Raw genomic sequence first — 23,948 nt, forward strand, 5'->3', positions numbered from 1 at the left:
GTGGAAATTCCAGGTAGATCTAGCAAAATCATGAAGGGTTATTGAAAGTAAGGAATTTGAGGGAAATAGGGACCCTCCATATGTTTGATGCTTAGTAGGTCATTTCAATGAATGTCCTTATACCCCATGAGCTGGGGCCAGAGTGTGTTCTCAATTCTAAAATGAGGGTGAAACAATTCAGGTTGAGGTTAATTAGACTTAGTTGCCAGGTTAAGAACTGGTTTGAAAGAAAAGGGAAGACAATTTTTATGCTTTCAGAATTGATTAAAATGTTCATTGACATGTTTTAACAATGTTTACAAAAGTGAAGGAGTGGAATAATTGTCTATTTTCTACCACAATAAAAAACTAGCATTCTAAGGGCAATGCTAAGCTCTAGACATCCTAGATATGGGGAGTGGGAAAAAAGCCACTAAGTATATTAGCTAATTAGCAATTCTTTAAAATTCAATTTTCAAAGTATATAAAGTTTTTTATGTATTTGTAGTTTCAGGTTTTGAGCCACACACTTTTATTAAAAAATGTGTATTTTTTCCACACAGTTTAATATTAGAAATACCTCATTTATTTGAAATCAAAATTAATTAGAAACATTTTACTTTTAAAGGTAATTTCTTATTATTTCTGCTTAATGCAGCTTCACATGCCCTTTAAAATAAATAGTATCTATGATGAATTATAAGAATAATAACTTATTAATAATAAATATGAAAACATAATAGCACATGAACTTTTCTCTTTGTGAAGTTACATTTACAAAGAGTTACACGTTTCTATATTTGGCTTTTTTTGCACATCTATAAATATGAGGATGGGGCTAAAATAATGTTCTATGAATAAGTTTTGCCTGTCACAGTTATGATTCTTTATTTGCAGCTTCCAAAGTGATGAAATACTATATGAGGCCTCAATTAGAAGAGTACACAAAGTCCCAGCCAGAGGGTCTCAGAATTCTTAAAGAATAACACATAACTTTGTATTGCCTAAGACAAAAGGCCAGTTGTTCAATTTTTTGAAGGTCATCTATTTAAAAAAAAATAATCAATTCTTGCCAAACACAATTGGAAACTCATCCTGTTTAATGGTTTATTAGGTCTAATATTTCAGCATGTAACATTCTAGATAATTCCAGATTTATTAGGGGGTATGTTATCATTCTCTAGTGATTGTTAAGACCACCACCTTTCATAAACATCAGGGAAGAATTTGATACACCACCTCCAAACCTGTTTTACATCATCACGTCACAATACTTTTGACTCATTGTTTAAATATCTTCAGTCTCCATCCCTAGCAATGATGTACTGCTCTGTGGGAAGATGGTGTCCGAGCATGGAGCCAATTACTTTTAGTTATGTTATAGATAGGAAACTATTAAGGAATTTTAATATTAATTTATAATGGACCCAGGTTGGTAAATAGCTGGTAGGACAAAATATAAATCCTCTCTGGAGGAATGTACTTTCAACTGGGGCCTCAATAAAGTCTAGGGATAGAGTTCCAGTGAACATGAGCTCAATCAAAAATCACAACATAGGCAAGAAACGAAACTGTATGAGTCAACGTATATAACAAAGCAGAACTATATCTACATAGACATCAGGTATGAATTAGAGGTTTTAGAAAGGGAACTCAGTATACTATGGAATTTAGTTGTAAAACATCTAGCATTCAAGTTCATTGGAAATGGATAGACTAGTCTTGGATAACTGTCTGTCATTAAAAACAAACAAATAAAAAATAGTTCGTGTCTTTCATTATACACAAAATTTCTTCCAGATGGTTTAAAGAGTTACACATAAAACTCGAAACTCTAACAAGTTAGAAAAATCATAGAAGGATATATTTATGACTTCAGAGGGGAAAAGAAACACTAAAAACAAGAACCAGAAAGAGAAACTATCAGACCCAACATCATAAAAGCATTTAAACTTTTGTTGACTGAAAAAAAATGCACAACCTAAAAGTTGAGAATTATGTCTTATTGGGGATATTACTGAGAAATTAAGCCCAGGACACAGCCTCTCAGATATCTCCAAGGGACTGTTCCAAGGAGGTAAGGGAGGAGCCGGGATATATAGGAGTTTTTGCAAAAAATAAATAAATAAATAAACCCAGGAGGTAGTCGAACATCAAAAGATTACTGCTAATTAAAGAAAAAACAGACATCTCAAGTTAATGAATTTAATGCTGTTCTATGTAAGGGAAGATGCAAGAGTCTGGGCTTAATGAAGTTATTCCTTTGATATGCACCTCAACTATCTAGGACCAGTGTCCTATTTTTCTCCATCCTGAACCCCCTCAGGTCGTTTTATCAGGGTGGCTGCAGTAGTCGATGGCTTGGTGGCCCCAATGTCCTTTGTTTATTGATATGGCAGGTGACATTCTTTTTCCACAGTTCTATGAACAATATATTAACTAATTAAAAGACTAGAAAAATTAAAAAATATTACAGCACGTATAACCAACAAAACACTAATATCCAGGATATATATAGGAAACATCTACCAAAGAAGAGACAACCAGATTTAAAACTGGGCAGAGTATATGAACCAAAACAAAACTGTAATAGATAATAATCATATGAAAATGTGAACAGCATTACTAATGATTGGGAAAAATAGAAATTAACATAATAATTAGGCATAATATTTTCCATCTGACCATCAGAATAAAAAAAAAATGTTGTGTAACAATTTACATTTGTAGGATATATAAAGAAATAAACCCTCTCATACATTAGTGGTGGTAGTACAGAAATGGTATGATCTTCTTGGAGAGACAATTTTTTTTTTTTTTTTTTTAACTTTTGGGTTTATTTATTTATTTATTTATGGCTGTGTTGGGTCTTCGTTTCTGTGCGAGGGCTTTCTCTAGTTGTGGCAAGTGGGGGCCACTCTTCATCGCGGTGCGCGGGCCTCTCACTGTCTCGGCCTCTCTTGTTGCGGAGCACAGGCTCCAAACGCGCAGGCTCAGTAGTTGTGACTCACGGGCCTAGTTGCTCCGCGGCATGTGGGATCTTCCCAGACCAGGGCTCGAACCCGCATCCCCTGCATTGGCAGGCAGATTCTCAATCACTGCGCCACCAGGGTAGCCCTCTTGGAGAGACAATTTTAAAATGTTAATTAAAATTCAAAATCTCACCCAAACATTTTTTATCAACTTTTATCTATTTATCTAAAAGAAACACTACAAATGAGTATAATCATCAATATTGGAGGATATATATTGCAGTATTGATTTTATTAGAGAATAATTGGATAAAACTTATATGCCTATCAATAGGAGGATGATTAAATAAATTATGGCTCACCAATACCAAGAAATACTATATAACTTTGATAAGAATAAGATAGTTCAGTTGGTACTGACATAGAAAGTTTTCTAAGATGTGTTGTTAGGTTGCTCTGCTGTCTTAATGTTTTACAGCAAGAAAGTATTTTCCATGTATTACTAGTATAATTTTGAAAATAGAAAACTCCCTCAGAGTGTGGCAACTTTTTTGATTAAGTAAAATACTGAAATCTTCATAGTATTGTTGTCAAACCCAAGTTTGTGTGCCTGACTCACAGTGAGGCCAAACAAACAAAAATGTCGGCATTTAGAACAGAGAAAGGTTTATTGCAAGGGCCAATCAAGGAGAATGTGTGGCTCATGCTCAAAAAGCCCAGACTCTCTGATGGTTTTCCTGGAAGTTTTTATAGGCAAAGTTTAAGGGGAGGTATGCAGGGTGTGTGGCCTTCATCTGATTGGTTGATGGTGAGGTAACAGGGTGGTGTTCCAGGAATCTCAATCATCAGTCTTCTGGTTTCAGTCAGTCTGGGGTCTATGTCCTTGTGCTCAGCCTGAAGTTACCATTCTCCACCCAGGTGGGGGCCTTAGTTCCTGTAGAAGAACTCAGAAATATGTATCAGATTGTTATGTATATCCCTTGAAGAGGAAACAGGACCCTGCCCCATCACTGCACTATTGTTTCTTGACTGCCTTTCCTTTGTTTCTGCATTCCCTCACTCCTCTAATTAGTAACTGTTTGAATCTGCCCTTTGGAACTCAGGGAAGGTCTAGGAGGTTGAAACCTTTTTCCTACAAACAAGAAATGGGGGACACGGAAAGGCTTTTGTATCTGGGAGGGCCCCACAGGGTCCTGCTTGGTTTCAGTACTGTGAGTGGCATATCTATGTGCTTAAGAATCGTAAAAAGCTGTAAAAAGTTAGGTTTAAATTTTATAATAGCAATATAAGTGAAAAACTATTATATTAAAACGTGGCTATTTGGACAGTGGAACTGGCCTTTTGTTGCTTATTTGATTTCCACATTTTTTAAAAGACCACTGTTATTTCAATTTCTTTCCACCTTGGTGGAAGTTTTTTAGAGATTTTCAAGTTTAACAAATATTAGTGAGTAAAGTATTTTAGAAGAGGTTAATACAAAATCTTATAACTTTAAGTAAAATCTATTTTAGGACATAGCTCAATCTATGATATTGCATTGTTTGAAGAACAAAGTCTAGATTCTTTTACAGGTTTACAAAGGAATAAATTCAATGTTTGTCATTTATCACCAAGCAATCTGGATTGGGTCCCAGTGGCTATAGGACATTGCTTAAGTTGTTTGCATTTCAACTGGCTCTTAATAAACAATTCAGTTATCTTAAGTGATATTGGAAATTGTTAATGGCATAAAGAAGGTTGTCATTAAATATAAACCAATAGGCTGAATTCCTATTGAGGCTAGGCCCTAACATAGGATAAGAAGTAATAGGAAATGAATTCTGGGACAGAAAAAAGGTTAACAAAAGAAGGTAGATCATGAGAAAACCGATTCTCTAGGGAGCATAGGCATTTACATTTTAAGGGAGGACATTAATACCAATTATGTGTCAGACATAGGCACTGACAATGCAAGGATGCGTAAAACATCCTCTCTGAATTCTCAAGTCTTATAATTTGAGTTTCTCAAATCACCCTGCTAGCATGATTATTAAAATGCAGATTTCTCAGTGCAACCTATAGCTTAAAGTAAAATGTAGCTTATCTCTTTGATTTAGACTCTGACTATCAGTGCATTTTAATAAACTTCCCAAGTGATTTCCTTGCATTCTGGTCTAGTTTGGTAAAATATATTATCTTGGATTTTTGTTTGCTAAGGGAAATACCACTGAATTCTAGAAGCTCATAAGTACCAAGATCCATCTTGTGTTTGGAGAGAGGCAGGAGTTGGGCTGGAGTGGGATCAAAGTTTTGAGTTTTGGGTACAGGCCAGTCAACATGAAAATAGCTAACAAAGGCATAAGAACACAAATTAAAAGTACCATAAATTTTAGATCAGCAAAAATTCTCTTCAGACAGAGAGAAATAGGAAAATATATTCTCAAATGGATCCTGGGATTCTCCCTCTCTCCCCATTAAAGTCATTCAAGGAAATTATATGTTGGAGTTGTTTGTGTGAGTGGAGCAGTCTTGCAATATCTGGGTTGAATCAATTCATGTAACAAATTATGGTTGAGCATCTCTTATAGACTAGGCTCAGAAGACACAAATATGAATTAAGACTATAATCTGGCTCTCAAGGAGCTCACAGTTTAGAGAAGAAGATGGATATGGATACAAATATGTTGAAATAAATGCTGATAGAGCTATAGAAATCACTATTCATTTATTCAAGCAACAAATTCATCGGGTGACTACTGGACACCAGGCACTAGATATACCATGATGAACAAACACGTGGTTCCTGCCCATATGGATCTTTCATTCTGGTGGAGAAGGTAGAAAATAAGTACATAAATTAGTAACAAAATAGGTAATGACAAATTGTGAGAGTAAAGGAAGAAAACTGGGTGTATGGGATGGGGGTGGCTATGGAGTTACTGGGGACAAAGGAACCATTTAAAGATAATCTTTAAAATTGAATTTCCAACTAGATTTCAAAAGAATTAGCTCTTAAGTCTGACAAGATATTTTCTGGGCTATTTATGTGTCAGTAGGCTGTCAAATGATTGTAGAGGTGATATCAGCTCTCTTTTCCTGTTGTCGTATTTGTAAATCAACTAACGCCTGAAGTAAGCACCTGTGACTGACAGTTCTGTGAGAGGAATGTTCTGACCATGTACTTTCATTTCATTCAGGTTAAGCTTACTTTTTTTGGGGGGCCAGCTGGGTATTATTGCTTATGTTTTTTTAAAGTCTTCATTTATACATACATAAACATTTATGTCCTCACAGCAATGGACTTGATATGTCTTCATGCCCAACACAACCTGGGCTTGAAGAGCAAGAAGATAAGTCAAATCATAGTTAATTAGGGCTAGAAAAACAATATAACAGAAACCTCAGCTCTAGATATGTGAATAGCTATTTCAATAAGAAAAAACGGCACAGGCATAGAGAACAAACACGGATACCCAGCGGGAAAGTGGGGGTGGGATGAATTGGGAGATTGGGATTGACATAAATACACTACTGATACTATGTGTAAAATAGATAACTAATGAGAACCTACTGTATAGCACAGGGACCTCTACTGAAAGCTCTGTGATGACCTAAATGGGAAGGAAATCCAAAAAATAGGAGATATATGTATAGCTGATTCTCTTTGCCATACAGTAGAAACTAACACAACATTGTAAAGCAACTATACTCCAATGAAAAATTTAAAAAAAGAAAAACCGGGCCCATGGAGAAATGTTTATCATGTTGATGCCCCCCCTTCTATGTAATCACTTTGAGAAGTACAACATTCTACAAAATAGAAAATACCTAGATGGCTTAAATGGAAGTTGGTGTTTTGAAGCACTGGCATTAGAATAACAGATAAAATGATCCCAGGATGTCTTCTTCAGATGCTCCCTCAAATGCAACCCCTCCCCCAATTGTACGTGCAACCTCTACATATATCTATATGATGATTCTGGCATGTTCTACACTGTGTTATGATTTATTTGTCTATGTTATTCACAAGTACATAGCAATATGTGCCCTGTGTGAAGTATATGTTAAAAATACTTGTTGAATGAATAAATTAATTTTGAAATACTAAGAATCATTGAACATAGTTATAATTTTGTGCATATGGGAATATGCTCTTTCATATACAGACTCATGATAAAATAGTTGAAAATGCCCTTTGGTGACGGGCAAGTCCAGGTTAAATCCTGTTTTGGGCACTTATAAACTGTGCAACCTTGAGAAAGTTACCTAACTGCTCTAAGCTTTAATTTCCTACTCTTTAAAATAGTAAAGTTAATAATAGCTATCTCTTAGGCCTGTTGTTGGTATTACCTAGAATATTACATAAAAATAACTTATTATACTGCATAGCACTCAAAATGGCACAGATTTTGTTTGTCAGCTAGGGAAAGTGCATTCTATAAAACTTCTATAAGATATATTTATAGAGTGAATCATTTTAAAGCATATCTCTAAGATGTTTCCAAGTTCTTTGCATCAATAAACAATTGTAAGTTCATCAATACAAGGCAAGTTGTACTTGCATACTCAGTACCTAGTAGACATTCAAGGAATGTTATTTATGTGAATACATGATTTTCCAGGTCTTGACAAGGTGGTTGGCTATGGATTGCACTTCTGATGCATAAATTTAAATGATAAGTTTTGAAAAAACTTTGTATCAGATAAAGTCTGCTGAATTCATGTTTTTATGACCTGTCAATAGAAAAATATTTTTTTAAATAACTAAGGCTTGAAGAGTAAGAAAAACTGACCTATCAATGTAAAATGACAATTGAAGCAAAACATAAATGGCTCTTTGGTTAATCAATAAAAATAGATGAGGAAACAGACAAGTGTCTAAAACTTCAAAGATAATGAAACTGACTGTTCATGACTTTCCTCTTCCAAGCTCCACTGCATCTTTTTTAGATTTTTATTTTTATCTTGCTTATGTTTTTTCAATTCACAGTCTAAAAATGCCCATATTACATCATCCCTACACATTTTCCCAATTCCCAACATAAACAAATCAAATGTTGCTTAGAAACGTTTACTATGCTTTGTTATTTACAACAACGACAAACGCATTGAGTGCAATAAAGGCATGAAAACAAACATCCTCAATAGACACATGAAGCAGTTTATGACATCCAAATGGCATTCTTGAAAAAAGTGATAAGTTCATGAGAAAGCCCAGTGAACCTAGTTTTGTACTGCTAATTCCTTCCCTCAAATCTTCTTGACTTTCATTGATTCATTTATTCATTTACTTATCTATTTATTCTGTATTTCATAAAACAAACAGATGTTTTGGGTGTGCTTTTGACTTAATTCATTATTTTTGCTTGGGATAACATTTGATCCTAGTATGTTCAATGGAATGTTCCTATGTCAAAAGTCAGTATCTACTTTGTATGGATATTGTTCTTCATTTACGTGAAGCAAAGGAAAGAAGCTTACACATATACTAAATACATATACATGTATATAGCTCAGAGGCTATCCTTCAGCTCCAATTTTTTTTTTTTAGAAACACCAGACACAGAGAAGGAAGTCCACTAAAAATTAAGTGATTTTTCATTACTTTTAGAAAAAGTTTTGGGAATCCAGAACCCTTGCCTTTCTTCCCCCACCCATGATCAGAGCAGCTTGTGAAATGTTACTAATTCCATACTCTTAGAAAAAAAAGCAATAAACTTCCTTGACAAGGCTGCTGGAGATCATTATGAAAAATGTTGCAGAAGGAGGAACAAACAGTATGTGTATACAAGCCTGAGTACTGACGTAAGAAGAAAAAATTGTACAGCTTCATCTTGGTCATTGTGACATATTTTAACTTGATATCTGTCAAGGCTTTTGGTGAAAATATTGTAGGAGAGACTATTAAGAGTAAAATAAATCTATGAAAGCTGTTTCTTTTCTCCCTGAAAATAAAGAGCATCAAGTGTGAAGTTATTTATCGACATAATAAAATGCCTTAAAACAGTGTTGTAGTTATGCTGAAACATAAACAGTTTGCCATCAGAACCTATAATTTGCTTAAAGATAACAAAAGAAAAATCGTAGTCAATTATATGTCTTATCAGGTTACAAACAGTAGATATCCTTACAAAATGCACCTGAAAATCACTAATTAAACAGAGCATCACAGTTTTAGTCTCTGAGGCTACATCGTTTTCTCCGTATTTTCTCTCATTTATAACTACAAATGTTTTGGAGGTAAGAATCTACAGTAGAAGATTTTGACATGCAGTTGAAGGATACAAAGTTTTTTTTAATTGTATAATATTTACCTTTTGCAAAGTTGAAAGCACTAGATTTATCTAACGTTTTTGAAATTCAGTTCAAATGGACTTAAACATGAAATGGAGTAATAGAGATGTGTCCAAGCATCTGTTCACCAAACCAGCATTTATGGAGCACCCACAGTGTACCAAGCCTTGTGAAAGGCCCTGGGTATCCAGGAACAGCAGGACAGAAATAGACCTACCCTCACAGAGTTTACCATGTGGTAATAATAGCTTACATTTCTATTGTGCTTCAACAATATGTAAGGCATTTTTACAAACATTTGTCTTATCTACTTCTTATCCTTTGAGATAGGTGTTATTATTCCCAGCATATAAATGAGATTATTGAAACTTGGACATTTTGAGGCTGGGAGCTTCAGAGATAACTACAAATACGTGTAGAGGATATTCGATCACAAAAATAGCCATTTATATTTTATTTCACTTAATGGTTCTTTCAATAAGATTTCAATCAGGAGACAAGAAACCTACAGTAATTTCAACAGGGAAAGTTTAAATAAGGAATTGTCAACTATAGCAGGAAATAGTTACAAAAGGGGGTTCAATATAAAGGGCTAAAGAAAACTCTAAGGAATACAGAAATAGCAGATAGAGAGAGCAGCCACGACCTCTAGGGATAACACAGAGCACCCAAGAAAGAAACAAATATGGAAAGGGGCCTCTGCCCTAATAAAGCTGGGATCCAGACCTCAGGGCACTATTGTGGCCCACTGGATGGCAGAGAAGTTCATCGGGGGGCTGCACTGGGAAAGTGGGAAATCACCTTCTGGGTTGCTGAGGGAGGTACCATGGAGAGGTGCCATATGCTGCTGGTCACAGAGCATTACAGAAGGCTGCCAGGAGAGAGGATGCACAGAAACCAAGAACTGTTTCTCTTCCAGGATCCCTCCAGGGTTCTCTACTGATGAAGCTTCCCATCTTGCCAACTGGCAAGGGAGAAACGTTCCAGTATCGCAAACAGAGCCACAGAGAGTAGATTTGGAGCTTAGAGGAATAAAATGATAAGTGACACGTTGGTATATCAAGAACATTTAGATGAGTTGTATCATATCATTTATTTGTCACAATTCACTAAGGGGATACATATTTTATTCTTATGTCATGGATGAAGTCATTTAAAAATATATTTCCTGTATTTGTTTTAAAAGATAAAGAACTATGAGATTAAATATTTTGCCCATTATTATAAGGAGTAATACTTACAACCTGGTCATCGAAAGCATTGAATTTGGCCCGACTGGTCCAATTTCTGACTGTTAGACTTTGGGCAAAATACGTTGGGAAAAATATTTAACCTCTCTGTATTTCTGTTTCTTCATTTAAAAAACAAACAAAAAACAGAACTTACTTCATATATTTCTTATGAAGATTATATTGGATGATGTTGGCAATGTGTTTGGAATGTAGCTGGCACATAAATAATGCTCATTTGTAGACTACTGTTGTTATTATCATATATTATTGTGTTACTTCTTCCATTAAAATTTCTTAAATATGTGGGATAAAGAATAAAAATCTATAAGCATCCCAGGAAGAAAATCCATCATATACAAAGCAACACTGTCAAGCTGCACTGAGTTTTTCTGCAACCTGTGCAATGCTAGAAAACAGTAGAATGACATGTGTGTGCAGGTCTTGGGGGGGGGGTAATTATTAATAAATAATTCTCTAAGCAATCTAGTTGTTTCTAACATATATAGGCAACAGAAAAATAAGATATTAAAAAATTAGATTTAAAAAATCTGGCTACAAAAGTTCTTCCACTTGTAAATGTATATTGTCCAATGGCAAATGACAGCACGTTTCTTATTTGAAAAAAAATTTTAATGGGGTTTATTGTTTTGTTCTTGTTGTAAATATGATATGGATTTCCCATTACAAGATAGAGGAAGTTTAAAGAAAATAAAAATTACTGATATTCCTACCCAGCGAGAAACAGGTGTATTTCCTCCTAGTTTTTTTCTCAATGGATTACATGTAAATAAGCATATATAAATATACATTTTTAGGAATTAGCATTCTACTAGCTGTGTAGTGATATTCTATATTCTACAAGATGTGTGGTGGTATTTGATTGTGTTTTTATTAGTTATAGTAATTTCTGAAGGTTTTTAAATATATAGTAATGCTATTTGAATAATGATAGTTGTACTTCTTCCTTTCTAATCATTTTGTCGCATATTTCTTTTTCTTGTCCTATTACACTGGCAAGACACTCAAGCATGATGCCAAGTGGAAGGGATGAGACTAGACATCTTCATCTAATTTTTAATAAAAACAAAGCATTCACTTTTTATCATTAAGTGTGATGTTGGCTATAGAATTTTATGTACATGCTGTTTTTGAAGTTTAAAAAATTTCTTTTTGTTCTTAGTTTGTTGAAAGTTTTTAATCATGAAAGGATATTGAATGTTGTCAAGTATGGTTCTTCAGTTACTGGAATGATAAATTACTTAAAATTTTTTTTAATCTACAATTATGGTGAATGACTTTATTTGCTTTGGAGATGGAAATGGATTTGCATCATTGCTCACGAAAAAATAAAGCAAATGCAGACCATTGGGTATATAATTCTCCTATTTGTATAAAAAAGGAAAGTATGGAGATATATATATATATACACATAGACATGTTTTATGCATATATTGTCACTCACATACGTGTCCTTTTATGTACAGAGAACATTTCAGGATAATGAAAAACTTAACAACAATCTGTTGCCCATATGCAAAAGGTCTGGTTGTCTAGGCTAGGAGAAAGGTTTTATTTTATGCTTACTCTCTTGTGCTGTGTGAAATGTTGACCATATATGCCTTTGAAAAAAATACATGCCTCTATTTTTTATGGTTATTTATTGCATTTAGGCTTAAGTATTTTATTAGCTTAGAATATATTTTGAAGTAAAGTATAAGGTGAGACTTTGAAATATTTTTTTTCCAATTATTTAGTTGAGTTTAGTCTGGAGAATTAATTCCATTTTGTTATGCTTGATTCAGAATAGTTATTTTTATTCCACTAAAAGGAATATTGATTTCAACACCAATTTCACTGTATTTGAATTAATGTAGCTTTGTAAATTGAAATTTGTTTTGGGGCTAGTGTGCCATATTGGTTTATCATGTTTTTTACGTCACTCTTTTATTAAATTTTTGTATACATTTTTCTGATGAAATTTGAAATTTGGTCACCACCTTAAGGTGTGTACCTTGACCACTCAAATTAAAGTGTTTTCTTTTTCATACCACTGATTTCTTCTTTTTCATAAACTTATCCCTCTTTATGCAGTATATATATTTGTGTATTTACTAGGGCCCATGGATTTTTGTTCATCCTATAAACACTATATCTAGACAGCACTTGATACACACCTGCTCTATAAATATATGATGACTGACCTACTCAGTGAATGAATGCATGTGTGAGTGATTGAATAAATTCATCAAACTCCAAAAAAACACACACTCGATTTTATTTCCCCTGCTTTTCTCCACTCTTGACATTTAATGTCACATAATTTATTTTAATCTATGATTAGAGCCCTGAATTATTACATTATTAAGATAATATGTCATGAATACTAAAAATATATTATTTTCCATATACATTTTTTCAAAGATTTTGGGGGAGTTTACATTCAATTTTGTAACTGCATTTACAATATTTGTTTACTTTTAATGCAAATAATAATTCTTTTATACAATAAATTTCTCATTCTTTTATTCTTGATGTTGAATCATCTTTTGTAGGCTTGCAGATATATTTTAGTTGCTTCCCTACTGAGGATATATTAACCATTTTCTTTGAGAAATTTTTATATATTGAAAAATATATCTCTATATGCCTCATACATGAATAACAGGCACCTGTCTATAATGAGAATTCTTCATTCAAATCTATGTCCATCATAAAAACAAACAAAAGCAAAACACCTCATATACAACATTCCACTCTGTCATAATACATAATGTCTCAGTGAAGAACTCTGAGAACAGCTTGTCTTTTTCCTTATTCATTATTTTTTATCTTTAAAATTCAAAAATTTATAAGGGCATATCCAGGTATCTTGATGAGCCTTTGGTTTTTTTCCTCTCAGATCTTCAGCTTGAAAACTTTTTCTTTTCTTTTAAATTTAATTATTTATGTCCTTGCTATTTTTCTCTTTCTTCCCCTGAAACAGTTGTTTCTTTGATCATATCTCTACCGTTCGTATCCATGATTATCTAGGCCATCATTTTCATCTCTTTGATTTTGCTCCTGCATTACAGAAAAATTTCTCAAATCTTTCCCCACTTCATTGATTGAATTAATTTTTTTCATATGTGCTCTTTACTATCTCAAATGCTACTTTAATTTTCTATTGAATTTTGCATTTTCTTACAACCTGTTTTAGTCTTCACTTTTTCCATTCTTTCATTCCATCCTATTCTCTCCTAAATAGCACCTATTATGGTTTTGTAGAGGCTTCTCCTCCTGAATCTTTTTGAGAACATCAAGAATATAAGTGTAAATTTTTCAGCTATTTCAAAAATAAACTAATTTTAAAAAACTATGTTATCAATTGGCCTCATCAAGTCAGTGCCCTTTGCCTTCTTCCAGCAATATCTCCTTAGGACATCTTGACTTATTTACTTTACTTGTACTGTGTTGAGATTGATTCAGGCTTGCCATTTCCTTCAGATAGGGTAGGTGAATTTTTTCCTTTTCTGCCATCACAGAACACTTGGCTCTTATAATTTCTCCCATAATTTTTCCTTTTTGTCTCTGAACTACATCTAAAATCTTTAATTTTTGGTCCTATCCAAATTTGCTGAATAGAGGTTGAAACTTCTTACCTTACAAAATTAGCTTAGGTTATCAGATACAGTGTGTAAATTTGCTTTTGCATGGTGCAAAGCATGAAAAATTGTACCAAGTTCCATCATCTACTCTCTAAAGTGCTTCCTCAGGAACCTAACAATCCATCCCATTTCTCCCTTCTGAGTGATGTAGTGCATGTATTGATATATACAGAGAGGGGTAGGGGTGGAGATGAGTCAGGGCTATAGCTCCGGTTGGCCTAGAAGTATTTCACATGGTACTGAGGGAAGAACTCCTAGTTTTGGTCAGAGCAACATGAGGCTGTGGAGTGAGTCAGTCTTTCCCTCTTACTTGAGAAAATTGTGTCCACTTCTGATTCAGAGAGTTCACTATGCAATGTGTCATCCAAAACTGTGATTCATGTTTGTCACTCTCAATCATAACCATTATTGGAAATTCTGTACAAATGTCAGAATATTTTCTCCTCTTCTTCTTCCTCCTCCTTTTCTCTTATTTTTTAATCTCCTTCATCTTCTCTCTTACACAAACATAAAATCACATTAATACTCTCTCTTTCATTACTGTATTAGCAATTCATGCTATTTTGTGCTGCTTTTTCTTTTTTCTTTTTTACTATTTTATTTGACAGTTAATAAAAATCCTATTAGGAATGTGTAGTCCTCTGTCATTTTTTAACCAGGTAGCTCCCTAATTTTAACTTACCCTTTTCTGGATCAAATCTCATAGATTCCCTAGAGTTCTTTAATTCATCCTTGTCTTTGTTATAAGGAACATGTTTTATATAAATTACATTTAAAGAGTAGAGATGATTCACATACTGAAGTACCTAGTAAAGAACGTTTTTCTTTTTCTTTTTTATATTGGGAGCCAGGTCACTAGACATCCCCCTGTATGCAGACCCTGATGGTGAGTCAAGAAGGTCCACATTTGGCTTATTAGTCAGGTGATTCCACATCCCTGTTTGCCCTGGACTGTTTCACATTGTGCTGTTGTGTTAGCATAATTATTTATAGTATTCCTTTCACTCTCTAAAGCATCCTGGTTTGCATCATCCTACATAAGACTATGAGATACAATTAAAATGTGAGTCATATATGCCTGAAAGACTTACTCATGCTTCCTTAATATTGTGATGTAATTTTTTTAAATTTATTTATTTTATTTATTTATTATTTTTGGCTGTGTTGGGTCTTCGTTGCTGCATGTGGGCTTTCTCTAGTTGCGCAAGCAGGGGCTACTCTTTGTTGCGGTGCACGGGCTTCTCACTGTGGTGGCTTCTCTTGTTGCGGAGCACTGGCTCTAGGCACACGGGCTTCAGTAGCTGTGGCACACGGGCTCAGTAATTGTGGCTCGCAGGCTCAGTAGTTGTGGCACATGGGCTTAGTTGCTCTGTGGCATGTGGGATCTTCCCAGACCAGGGCTCGAACCCATGTCCCCTGCATTGGCAGGTGGGCTCCTAACCACTGCGCCAGCAGGGAAGCCCCTTGTGATGTAATTTTAATGGAATTGAGCAAGTGAAAATTACAGTTAATTAAATTCAGCCATAATTTAGTTACTAATACCCTAATCCTGCTTGCATGACAACTGAATGGGTCATGCCATCAACAATGTTCAAAGCAGATTGTTAAACTCTAATTGGTGGATTAGTACTTCATGTATGCTAGATAATAATGTAGAATTTGCGACAATATATATTCAAGTTCTTTAATTCTAAAAATTTTAGACTTTTTGTTCTTTAATTCTAGAAAACTTAGATTGGCCCCATTGGTCCAGGGACTATATAGCTTGTGACTGAAGTACAACTGTCCCAGCTTTAAAGTTCTCACTCATCTACTCTTTTTGTCTTTGGAGTGTCCACTGATTGATAGTTCACTCTGCTTGCTGCCATGACAAAAGGCCTTGCCAGAGCCTACCTATTTTGCAGGCCTACAATGTGCCTTAGCCACAGTATTTATCAATATGTGAAAGAGGTGACCCCTCTCAAAGCATATCATTCAGAATATGTAATAGTGATTGGATAGAATTTTTAGATTAAGGTCAGGATAAGTAATATATCCCAAATAATCCAAACATATGAAATCAACAGAATTGAGTCTAATTCCCAATAATGCTGATTAACTTTTGTCTTTGAAGAAGTTACTTAACTTCACTCACCCTCAGTTTCCTTCTATGAAATGGTGATAATACCAAAATCTTGGGGTTGTTGTAAGAATAAAAGAAAATAAATGTACATCACCCTGGCACAATTCTCTTATAAAGTATAGATTTATTATTAAGGGAAAATTAAAAGAAGAAGAGAGAGTCACTGCTTTTCTTGGAAATTTTTAATATTAATGAACAAGAAAAGAAAGTGAACCAAATGAATTCCTAGATGGTGTCTTTTTTGTTAAGGAGAATAGGCTTCAACCAACAAATGGTACCAGCAAAAGCAGAAAAGGGAATAAATTCAAGATTACTGATGACCTAGTAAAGAAGCACAGAGAATTTTGAAATCCCCTAATCAGATACATTTTATTTCAAGTCATCAAGAATATCTACAAATGTAGATACATAAATGGATCTAAACTCATATATCAGTTTCCCTTCAGAGGGAGATCTTTAGCAGGAGTATGACTTTATATATGTTAGTGGCTCCATTCTGTTAAATATCCTTTATCATTGACTTAGATAACACATATATTGCCTTGTGAAGAGAACAACTATGCTTGATGGCAGAAGTGAGCTGGAATAATGGGATGGAATCATTGCCATTCGCTTAGGCATAAACTAAACAATTATAGGAGAATGTGATATAGCTTGTCAGTAATATATGCAAAAAAGACTTAGATTTTAATGGACGATAGTTATATGATTCAACAATGTCATATTGCTGCAGAAAATCCTGTGAGCACTTTTTGATATTCAATATAAAATATCCAAACCAAAGCTTTCTATTTTTTATTCACCTGTCTTCCAGATTACTAATCTTGTCTTTTGCTGTCTCCCATTTGCTATTAAACTATCCCTTGAGTTCTTAATGTCTGATATTGTATTTTTCAATACTGGAAAGTCCATTTCATTATTATTTTGTAATTTTAATTTTATTGTGAAATTCTCCATCTTTTATATACTTTCTCTGTTATTTCTTGTATTTTCTTAAATATATAAATCATGATTATTTTAAAGTCCTTATCTGCTAATTCAAACATCTATACCATCTGCTTTTTCTCCCTTTTTTTTTTTTTTACTTGTAACTAGCGACAGTGTTCTCTCTCTTTGTGTGCCAGGTATTTTTTTTTAATTGAAAGTCAAGCATTGTGTTTTCAAAAAGCAAAGGTGGAAAAGCTCCAGATGATATACTTTCATCAGAGAGGTTCAGCCTGTCCTCTGCTAGGCAGATAGAGTAGAGGGGGTAGTGGGGCTGACCACTTTAAGTTTTCTTTGAGAATCTGTCAGATCCTATCTCTGCTCTACTTTTCAGAGGTCTTCAGCTTGGATATGTAGCCTCACACCCCATGAAGCTTCCGAATTTGGCAAATGTCTTGAGGGGGAGACTGGCTATGGCTGAGTCTACTCAGGTCACCACTTTTATCACCCCAAGCCTGATCAGGTCCCCAGCGTTGCCGTTTCACCTGTCTCCCACCTTCTAGGGGCTGAAACAGGATCCTCACTCAGCCTCCAGCTCAGCCCACACTATCAAGCACCACTAGGAACAAAGTTATCGCAGATTATTTTACAGTCAATTTCCCTTTCCTCTGAGGGCTTTCAGCTGTCACCTGTCCTCCCAGTAGACCTTTGTCTCCTAAGTATCATGAAAATGCGGGCTATTCCACTTTAATTTTCTGTGTTTGGGCTTATGACTGTAGCCTGCTTTGCTGTGAAATTTTGAAACTTAGCCAATATCTTGGGGAGAAAAACGAATTTGAGGTCCTGCTACTCTCCAATTTTGTTACTCCAGTCCCATGTAACTGCCAGGAGTTTTGCTGTTCTTTTGTCCCCCAGCAGCAGTGCTCTTCCTGAGTTGAGCCTGGATTCTCAGCCTCTATCTGCATCCGGAAATGAAAAATAACCTCCAGGGACAGCTTCAGAGTCTTAGCTCTTAGTCTTGCATTTCCTGAATTGTGCTCCCTCTGGTGCTTATTGTTTGGCTGATCCTTGATACCTTACATACATTACTTTTGTAACTGATTCAGCTTTTCTAATTTTTCTCAGTGGGAGCATTGGCCTGATGCTAATGACTCCGTCTTACTAAAAGCAACAGTCTTCTGTAGGTTCCAATTGAGTACAATACAGGCTTTAATAGGTAGAGGTATCTAGGCTCTGTGAAGATAATTTAAAGTATGTTTATGGATTGGATAGGGAACAAAATTTTCCACTTAAACTTTCTAAGATTTTTGATACAAGGAATAACCTGCTGGATCTTTCTACCTGTTTAGCTAGCTGTCATCCATCTACCCATTCATCCATTCATCTATCCACCCCTCCATCCATCTTTCTTTCAGAGTAATTTCATAGCAATTAATTAGATTGTTACAAAATGAAGAATGAAAATCAGCGTCTGAAACAACTGAAATAACAAATGGTAAGAATCTAGGTGCTGACATTTTCATTGTCTTCATGACAAAAATGAATAAACCAAATTGTATGATAGCTAGCTAATTCTATAACTGAAAGATTTTGCTTGATCTTATGTTAGTTAATTTATGCATACTACCTTAGATCTAACATTTATTGCTCTTAATCCATTACCACCTATTTTATAATGTTTCAACAAGGATTCTTTTCCTATCCATTTTTTTTTCTTTTAACAATGCATAATCATTGGGTTTTGGGGTGATTATAAACATTAGAAAATATGAAAAAATAATTTTATTTATGTATGTATTTAAATCAAATATATTTTTTTCCTGAAAGGGCAGAAACAGAAAGTTTGAAGAAAGGTTATCTTGAATGAAACTTAGAGAAACAAGTGAAGAAACCTATCACTACAATGGAAGGAGAAGGCAGGCAGTTTTAAGTAAGAAGAGAAAATAAGGAAGCTACAAGTCATATCTTTGAGTAATTATCAATATTTTGAAAGACTAAAACCATGATAAGCATCATTAGCACCTATATGCAAATACCAGATTAAATTTGACCATATTTACATTGTGGGTCGATCTCCTCATGGCTTAAATCGAACTATTGTGATCTTAGATCGGTCTAATGCCATTTTCTTATCCATATAGCAGGATAAAGTCATAATAATAATAATAATAATTTTAAAATAAATATTTTGTCCTAGATTTAGACTTTCATGAATATTACATATATATTATGACATTTAATCTTCACAACCGCCATTTAAAGTAGGTAAACTTTGTCCTGTTTAGTTATAGAGAAGTAAAATGAAGCATAGACAACATATGAAATTTGCCAGGTCATAGAGTTTAGTTAGTGTCAAAGCTGTGTTAAAATCCTGTGCTCTCAATCAGCACTGTCCTGTAGAATTTTCTGCAATAATGGAAATGTTCTGTCACTGCACTGTTTAATACATAGCCACCTGGCACATGTAGAAATTTAGTACTTGAAATGTGCCTAGCACAGTTGAGGAAATGAACTTTTAATTTTATTTAATTCAATCAAGTAAAATTTAAATGGTCACATGTGTCTAGCAGCTACCACACTGGACAGCACAACTCTAAACTAATTAGATTATTTTGGATGCTGGCCCTGAAAAATCTTGTGAAGTGTACAAGAACACCATTTTAGAAGCTTTTTCTTAATCAGCTGGAACATCACTCCTTAACCTACTTTTAATAGAAATCAATACTGTATATGGAAAAAAATGTAATGTATATACTGGTCTTTATTAGTAAATAATATGGTAAATAGCTTACTTGTAAGCATTTGTATGAAATAAACAGTATGTAAGTCGGGTGCTTTCTTTAAGTCAAAGGGCAATTTTCTCTTTCTTTATTTTGGCTTGGTGTGAGGGCATTAGTATACATACTTAACCCCACATGAGGAAAATAATAGAAGAGAGGAAAGATAGGGGAAGCTGGTTGTTTATATTTACTTAGAATGTATTAGATGTTGGCATTATGGAGCTAAATGGTGAGTTCTCCTGCTTCCTTCCGGGTCAGGTCTGCAGGGTGTGCTGAGTAAGCAGGGTGGCAGCAAAGGACACTTAATATGATTCTTTCAGGAGCATGTGAGGTGACTCCTGTCCCTTGCCCGCTGTTCCTCCTGCCAAGTGATTTTAATATTAATGGGCAGGAATCACACAGTAGGTGTGCCCTTTATTCTCTCTAGAATGCCTTAACACTCCTTCTTCCTTCACTTTTTTGTCCAAAAGAGCACTTTCTTTACTTGTATAAACATCACAATAGTGTTTTGCTTTATATGTGAAGTCTCAAAAAGCAAACTAATATTTTCCATGCCTAAGAACATTCTGTAAATAAAAACAGCGTTTCCACTTCCTGAGAACCCAAATTCCACCAGAATAAATTGGAACATTCTCTCTGTGCTTTATTTTCAGATTCTTGACTCTTAAAGATTGAAATTATTAAAACAAATGCAAGTAATTCAAGAGCTTTCATTCCTCTTTTTCCTCATCGGTGCTGGTTATATTTTAGGCTTTGTTCAGAAGGTCAGAGTTGGCTCCATGGTCATGGCTGTGGAAGGGATTTGATTGACTGCACATGTGCTAATACTATGCATACATTATTGAGGGCACTACGAGGCAGAGTGCCCTCAGAGAACACTTCTGAAAAGAGTAGTTGACTCAGGCCCCACCTATACAGAGCTCAGTTCCTAAAAATAGGTGCTAAGTTGCATCCTTTAGACGCAGGGCTGAAATAAATTCAGCAGTCCTATCTACTCTCTTGATAGACCCTTCAGTGGAGCTGGCCTCCACTCCACCGACTGCTTTCAGGGGACTGGGAAATTTGCTGTACAAAGGAGGAAACTAGTCTGTGAAGAACTGTAAAGATACATGACATTTCCACGAACTTGGGGTTAAGTCTAAATATTATAAAAGGTATGTGTTATATAGTCATTTATACTCTACTTCCAGAGTTGTGATATGTTCTTGCTGATTGCTTAAGATCAATGAAGACCACAGGTCAAATTGTAATTGTCATCACAGCAAATATTCAGTTGCATTTTGTAGAATAGTTAGCATTTTTTATTTTTGGTATTGAAGAAATATGAACCAAACTTGATAAACAGACATCAATGAAAATTATACTTCAAGTTATAGCTAAAAGGGAAAACTGAAAAAATTAGTTTATCTTTTATGAGCATAAATTGATAATGTATACAATAATATGTTTGAAATTCTAAACTATATTTCTTTTTTTTAAAAAAACTATATTTCTTAAAATTTGCTGATGGAAAGAAAGAGTTGAAAATATGCTCAACTGTTGCAGCTTGCTCAGAGAAATGTATAAAATGTATTCTTTCTCCAGCCTTAGTTTGATTTTGTGCTTCTTGCCCCAGCCAGTCTCATCTCCTCTGGGAGTATTACTGGACTAAGGATTAAAGAATCAGGTTCTTACATGTTTTGCAGAATTAAGAAAAGCACTGCCAGTTGGATCTGCCAGGCCTAATTATAGTAACTACAAACTTAAAGAGAGAAGACTGAGATTTTACTTTTAAAATAACATGGCCTATATACTGTTTCAAATGAATTTATTCTGTCTTCAGTTGCCTATGAACACCTTAATTTGGTCCTGTTGTGCCTTAAATGTTTAGATGTTAGAGACTGAAGTGATTTGGAAGAGGCATTATAACAGAATCTCTTACAACACCAATTAAAAGCAAGGACACTTTAAGATTACATAATACAGGGTTTAAATTTAGCCAGCTGCTGCTGAACTGAAAGATATTTTATTTTTACCAGAGCTCTATTTGGTCACTGACGAGCTGGAGTTTGTTTGAATTATTTTAAAATTGTATGTGCAGGGTGCCAAAGGACGAGTAAAATATTTACCTCAGCTACATTCAGAGCCCTGAATTTTAATATGAGAGAGCACCTGTTTTGAGTTTTAGAAGCTATTACCATTGAGTGGCAAAAATATTGGATAAAAAACGGGAAAGTGTTGAATTCTGTGCTTAAATATTTCTCTACTTCTCTGCCTAATCTTTGAGTCTTTTACCTTTTTTACTGTTAACATGTAAATGAACAGCTAGATCCATGTTTTAAAGTCATTCAGCATTTCAGATGTCTACAATACGGCAAAGTGCCAGCTGTTTGGGGAAAATGTAGTCTGGAGTTTGGAGTAAATATTTCTGCACGCAGTGTTGTGCATCTTTTAGATACAACTTCCCTCAACCACCTGAAAAATAAAAGTAGATATTCTAATGATCACAGAGAGCTTTACTTCAGAAAATGTCAGGTGGGCCTCAAGTCTTCAGTGATTACAAATGAAGAGAGGGTTGGTTGTCTTTCCTCAAGTTTACTTTTGGGTAAAAAAACCCCACAAAGTTCATAGATAATTTACTATTGTTTACCATTGATAGCTGTCTGCTATTCAGTCATTTCCAGTATTTTGCTTCTCACTTACACTTAGCACAATTGAAAAACTTCTGCATATCAGTATTCATTTTATTCGTTTGGTAAAATACTACTTATGATGAGACAATTTGGGGTTGGACCCCCATGGTAACCTTGGAACTGGAAACTGATACTTCCTCTCTTCTCTCTCTCTCTCTCATGCATACACATAAGTCTGGGCAGTAAGAGACCATTTTGTAACGCTTGTTTGTTAGCTTGGAGTCACATCTAGATTCTGTAATTTACAGACCAGGCCAGAAACGTAATCAGTGCTTGGCAGTATAATTCCCAGATTTCTGATTGAACAATCTGTGAGGGATAGAACTTAAATGACATTACATTGTCCTTTTTATTTGCTTCCCACCCCCTCTTTTAAAAGCATTCAAGTTACACTTTGAAATTTAATTAAATTGTAATTTTTTTCCCCCTGCTTCTGAGACAAACACTTGCTCATTCAAATTATAGGTTCATCCTTTGCAGAATGTGGGTAACATCAGACTTTTCTGATTCAGGAATAACTTTTTTTAGAACACTGATTTATTCAATATAAGTACACGGTCTTTATGTGACTGCATGATATGTTGTATTGTTGTTTTTTCCCTGACACCAAATGCATGGTATTTTCTGACACCAACCAATTCTCCAATTCTCTGACACCAGAGGGGTGTACAACAATTCAGTTCAATTCTCACACTAACTTCCAGAGTTAGAGCAGAACCCACCGATTGCCCGCACTTTAGCCACTAACTCAGGAACAGCCAAATGGAAGAGATTCATAGAGTAATGGGCAGGGGTGGGGCACAGAGCTTCCATGCCCTCTCTGGGCTCACCACCCATCAGTATGTTCACCAACTGGAAGCTCACTAAATCCTGTTGTTTAGAATTTTTATTGAGATTTCATGATGTAGGATGATTGGCTGAATCATTGGCCATCATTAAGTAGGTTCAACCTCTAACCCCTCTCCCCATTTCCAAGGTGGGAAGTGGGGCTGAATATTCAGACTCTAATCACCTGGTTGGTTTTTCTGGCAACCAGCCCCCATCCTGAAGCTATCTCTATTTCCTCCACCCCCGTATAAGGCCAGGAATTAGCTCATTAGCTAGCATACCAAAGACACCATCACTCAGGAGTTTTGAAGGGTTTTAGGAGCTCTGTGCCAGGAACCAGGGACAAATACCAAATACTTATTGTGTATTATATCACATATATCCACAATGTTACTTCTCCGTCTATGAAACGCTACCTATAAACTCCAGAGTAAAAGTTTCATCCTATTTATTTTCCTAATCATTGGAATCCTTCTTTTGCAAACTTAACTAACCTGAGTACTTCTCCATTTGTACAATATA

The 23,948-nt window shown here is 34.9% G+C and overlaps 1 protein-coding gene across 2 annotated transcripts in view; it reads left to right on the forward strand.

The window, feature by feature from the left end:
• The first annotated feature begins 20,697 nt into the window (after nucleotides 1–20,697).
• The window catches only part of XIRP2 (xin actin binding repeat containing 2), a 65,129-nt gene continuing 61,878 nt past the window's right edge, over nucleotides 20,698–23,948 (forward strand). For both annotated transcript variants that reach the window (XM_082464819.1, XM_082464820.1), the window contains exon 1: nucleotides 20,698–21,080. The gene's annotated coding sequence lies outside the window, so the exon portion shown is untranslated. The remainder of the gene's footprint in view (nucleotides 21,081–23,948) is intronic.

Source organism: Balaenoptera physalus (assembly GCF_965194825.1).
Source record: "Balaenoptera physalus genome assembly, chromosome: 6".
NCBI classification, from domain to species: domain Eukaryota; kingdom Metazoa; phylum Chordata; class Mammalia; order Artiodactyla; family Balaenopteridae; genus Balaenoptera; species Balaenoptera physalus.